Source organism: Mustela nigripes, chromosome 2 (genome assembly GCF_022355385.1).
Source record: "Mustela nigripes isolate SB6536 chromosome 2, MUSNIG.SB6536, whole genome shotgun sequence".
In the NCBI taxonomy this organism is placed as follows: domain Eukaryota; kingdom Metazoa; phylum Chordata; class Mammalia; order Carnivora; family Mustelidae; genus Mustela; species Mustela nigripes.
The window spans coordinates 34,739,847-34,744,968 of NC_081558.1; the positions used below are offsets into that span (position 1 = coordinate 34,739,847).

The 5,122-nt window shown below is 42.7% G+C and overlaps 1 pseudogene; it reads right to left on the bottom strand.

Annotated features, from left to right (window-relative positions):
• Positions 1 to 2,007: 2,007 nt before the first annotated feature.
• On the bottom strand, positions 2,008 to 2,925 carry LOC132009841 (heterogeneous nuclear ribonucleoprotein C-like; annotated as a pseudogene).
• Between the last annotated feature and the right edge of the window lie 2,197 nt (positions 2,926 to 5,122).

Genomic DNA, 5,122 nt, shown 5'->3' on the forward strand with positions numbered 1-5,122 from the left:
CAGGGAAGTTCGGTATGAATCCTACTTATCCATTAATACTTCTCTGTCATTGCCTGAGGGTCATTCCAGGGATATGAACTTTCGGGTCTTTCCAGCCACCCTCTTCAGTGGGCCACACATGCCTACAGGCAGAGAGAAATAGAAGATGCTCTCTCTGTGGATTGTCTGCAGGAGACAGGCACCAATTATACCCTATGTGTGGAATAAGATGCGGCGAGGCAAAGTAAAACTCTGGCCACTATTCTTTCATGGAGACTTCAGGGTCCAGAATCGCTAGTTCTTACTGGAGTCTTAACACCAAAGAGCCCTGTGACTTTGAGCCAGTTAAAGAACCTCTCCAAACCTCAGGCTTTCTCATCTGGACAAAGTCTTTGTCAGAAAATACCTGAAACTTAGAAATGAGCAAAAGGACTACTAGATGTTCCTTCAGTGACCTGTTGGGCTTGATTTTCTATTCACTGGGCTATTTTTTTTTTTTTTTAATTCGGAGGGGCAGAGGTTACTTTGTAGCTTTTGTTCTGTAGATATGCAAATAGTTTATTTCCAGTTTTATTCTTTAATTTTTTTTTTTTTGGAGTATAGCTGATACACCATGTTACATTAGTTTCAAGTGAATGATGCAGTGATTCAACTTCTCTATATGCTATTCTGTGCTCACCACAAGTATAGCTACTACCATCTGTCACCACACATCACTATTACAATATCATTGCCTATGCTCCCTATGCTGTGCCTTTTATTCCTGTGACTTCTCTACTCAATAACTGAAAGCCTGTATCTCCCACTCCCTTTTAGTCGTCTTACCCATTCACTCCCACTTCTCCCCTCTGGCAACCATCAGTTTGTTATTTGCATTTATAGGTCTGATTCTGCCCTTTGTTTGTTTGTTCACTTGTTTTGTTTTGTTTTAGATTACACATTGGGTGAAATCATATGGTGTTTTTCTTTCTCAGTCTGACTTATCTCATTTAGCATAATACTCTCTAGGTCCATCCACGTTGTTGCAAATGACAAATTCTCAGCCTCTTTTTTATGGCTAAGTGATATATATATAGATATATATGTATATATATCTCACATCTTCCTTATCCATTCCTCTATCTGTGTACACTTAAGTTCCTTCCATATCTTGGCTACTGCAAATAATGCTACAATAAACATAGGAGTACATATATCTTTTTGAGTTAGTGTTTCAATTTTTTTAGGAAAATACCCAATAGTGGAATTACTGGATCATACGGTGTTTCTATTTTTAACTTTTTGAGGAAACTTTATACTGTTTTCCACAGTGGTTATACCAATTTACATTCCCAACAATGCATAAGGGTTCCCTTTTCTCCACATCTTCACCAATACTTGTTATTTGTCCTTTTCCCCCTCCCAATTCCTGGTTTGATAAGGACTTTTATTTTGAGAAAAAAAGCATCCCAAACATCAGGCTGTTCATAAAAATAACCCATAGTATCAACTTTAGAAAACAAATCTCAAGACTATTACACTAATTATTTTTCTAGAGGAAGCATTTCACATGCCAACTCTCATTCACAAAAGTACATTGGTACACTTGTATTGACCAGCCCCACATAGCAGTCTTATGTGGGGTATAACACACATACCTCTAACTCAAAACTGCTCTCAGGTCCTACTCAACTAATGCGACTGCCTCTGCAACTACTGAGCTCATAGATGAATGGAAAGAACCGTACTCCCTGCACAACGAAAGATTATTTTGGAGACAGTTGATAAAAACCACAGATCCTTTTGCTTGTAAGTCATAAAGAGGTACCAAAGAAGATTTACTATAACTACTAGGAGTGTCAAAGGAAGTGAAAATGGGACTAGGCGCAGGGCAATATGAATTAATGAACATGGGAAGCACAAGGATGGGGAAAACAGTGAGCATGTGCTGAAGAAGACACTAGGGGAGAGGATCTGGTGAATATTTTGATCTTAGACAAGCACCAAGGTAAAGAAATAATGAGGCACATAATGGCAACCACTATGTGCTTAGGAGTCATCCTCGCCATTGGTGTTGTCTCTGTCATCCTCTCCCTCCTCAGCCTTTTTCATCGTCCTTGATCAACCCCAGCTGGCCCTCCCCCCAATCTTCATCATCATCACCATCCAGCAGGTCCCCCTCCTCAGCAGAGTCATCTGTACCCGCCCCCAGACTCCATCTTCACTTCGGTCTCCTCTTTCTTCAGGGAGCTGCTGCTCTGCTCCTCTTCTGACTTAGCATTCTTCACCTCTCCTTGTTTGCTCTGTTCTTTCTCCAGAATTTTCCAGGCTTCCCAATAGAGAATCCACTTTTTGTTTTATCTGGTCACATCCTTCTTAATGGTCTAAAGGTCATCGTCTTTCAACATTCCAGACTTGGAAGAAGATCCTCGCTGTCCACTCTTAGAATTGAAGCCACTTTTGCCCCTTTGTGAGGTGTTTCCTAATACATGCTGGCATCTTGAAGGAACTACAGCCCAAGCAGGAGGAGTTGGAGGAGGAGGAGGAATACGTGCTGGGTAACTATACATCTTAGTAATAATAACCTCATGGAAAGTCACAGTCCAAGTCATAAGAGGAGCTGAGTAGAGGGGACGGAGAAGGGTGTTCTGGTACTGACCCGTGCATCTCCACTGCAGATCATTTCACACCTGCGTTTCCTCAGTTCACCTTTGGCTCTGAAGCCATATTAATATCTAAAACCTGGCCAGCAATCATTCTGCCATCCTCTCCTGCCACAGCAGCCCGGGCAGTTCTCTCATTAACATACTGAACAAAGGCAAAGCCCTTATGAACAGAGCAACCCACAATTTTGCCATATTTCGAGAAGACTACAGATTTCTTGACCACTAGAGGATTGAGAATCCCAGTGAATACACAGGAATTCGTGGAGAGAGGCTCTGTCTTGTTGGTAGCATTGCTGGTCATTTTCTTTGATGATAAGATTCCTCACAAAGCCGAAAAATTCTAGCAAAGTTCCACTAACTTATATATCTCAAGTGATTTGTAACCAGGAGGGGGAAGGGGGAAGAGAGAATAGATTCGATTCTGAATCTCCTACGCTCGGGTTCTGCGTGGAGAAGCCAGCTGCTGCTCGAGGTCAGCCACGTGGAGGCACCGCTCAGTCTTTGTCTCTTCACAAAAATGTTATTTGTCTTTTTGATATTTAGCCATTCTGACAGGTGTGAGCTGATATCTCATTGTGGTTTTCATTTGCATTTCCCTCATGATAAGTGGTATTGAGCATCTTTTCATGTATCTGTCGGCTGGCCGTGTATCTTCTTTGGAAAAATTTGTATGCAGGTCCTATTCCCATTTTTATTTTTTATTTTTTATTTATTTTTTACTTTATTTTAAGATTTTATTTATTTATTTCACAGCGAGAGAGATCACAAGTAGGCAGAGAGGCAGGCCCAGAGAGAGGAAGAAGCAGGCTCCCTGCTGAGCAGAGAGCCCAATGCAGGGCTCGATCCCAGGACCCTGAGATCATGAACCGAGCTGAAGGCAGAGGCTTAACCCACTGACCCACCAGGTGTCCCCCATTCCCATTTTTAAATTGGATTATATGTTTGTTTTTGTTTGTTTTCTGGTGTGTGTGTGTGTGTGTGTGTGTGTGTGTGTGTGTGTTTTCTTCTTTGGTGTTGCATCTGTCTCCAGTTTTAAAATCTTGTTTTAACTGTCTCCTGTCTAAGCTGACATAGGCTGGCTGTTTGAAAAACAGATAAATAATCAGGGAGTGGGACACAGATGTGCCTTCCTCCAAGCTTCTTCAGAGACAGCAAGTAACCTGTCTAGCTTTCTGAGTGTTACAGGCGTTCTGCTAATGATCCCTAGACCCCTTCTGGCTGTTCTTTTTTTTTTCTTCCAAACCCCTCCTTTACAGAAGTAAGACCTATTGACGACTTTTATTTTTATTTTATTTATTTGACAGACAGAGATCACAAGTAGGCAGAGAGGCAGGCAGAGAGAGAGGAGGAAGCAGGCTCCCTGCTGAGCAGAGAGCCCGATGTGGGGCTCCATCCCAGGACCCTGGCTGGGATCATGACCTGAGCTGAAGGCAGAGGCTTAACCCACTAGCCACCCAGGGGGCTTTAACCCACTGAGCTACCCAGGTGCCCTGAGAAGAAAAACCTAGACACAAAGACCCACCCAAGTGAGAAAAAGCAAAGACTGTTTATTCAGAGGTTGCTATACATAGGAGAGAAGCCACCATCACTTGCCTTTAGGAGATACTGGAAGGCATGCAGAGAAGTGGAAAGCTTTGAAGTAGAAAAAGGGAAGGCTTCCAGTGTGCACTGCTTGGAGGCTGTTCGCATGGGGAAACTAGAGAAAGGGTGAATAGAAGCAAGGCATCTTACGGGACTGGTTTACGGGAGCACATCTGGCTTTCTCTTTCTGACCCTAGGTTGGAAGCAGGCACACATATTAAAGAAGATATCAGGTATTGACTAAGTACTGACTATTTTGGGCTGATTGCTGTTGAAATTGGGGTTTGGTTTCCTGGACTGGTTGCTGCAGATTGTAGACTGGAGTTCTATTTTTAGATATGACCTGGCCCTTGCTGATTTGTTTATCCTGTCTCTGAAAACTGAGGTTGAAGTCCCACAAAGTGGCTAAGGTAAGATTCTATATCTTCCGTGAATTGTAGCCCTAGTTTCACTGTAAAGAGCAAAAATTTCTTTGGTTAGGAAGTAACATGAATCCCTGAGGCCCAGACCCACTACCAGCTAGTAGAAACAACCGGGAGGGCTTGGCAGTAGAGCTGGGGAGTAGCTTGGGAGACATGTGAGAAATCTCAAGGCTTTCCACAAATTTCAAAGTGAGCAGTTAAGGGCTGAAATCTGAGGGGTTGAAGTTGGCAAAAATCTTAGTATTTATGTGATCCCTGAAACCTGAGGCTAGTGGAACCCATGACAATCAAGATTATATCTACGTGTATACTTGACAACCTCACACTGAACCAGCCATATTCCTTCCTCAGGAATCTGTGAACAGCTCTTCAAATCAGAACTTGGCTTCTTCCCTTATCTGAGAACTGCATTACAAGCAGAACAAAAGTAGCTCTTGCTATGGGGACGGATCGAAAGACTTTGATCTGTCATTCCAGTCACGTGAGCCTATCCCT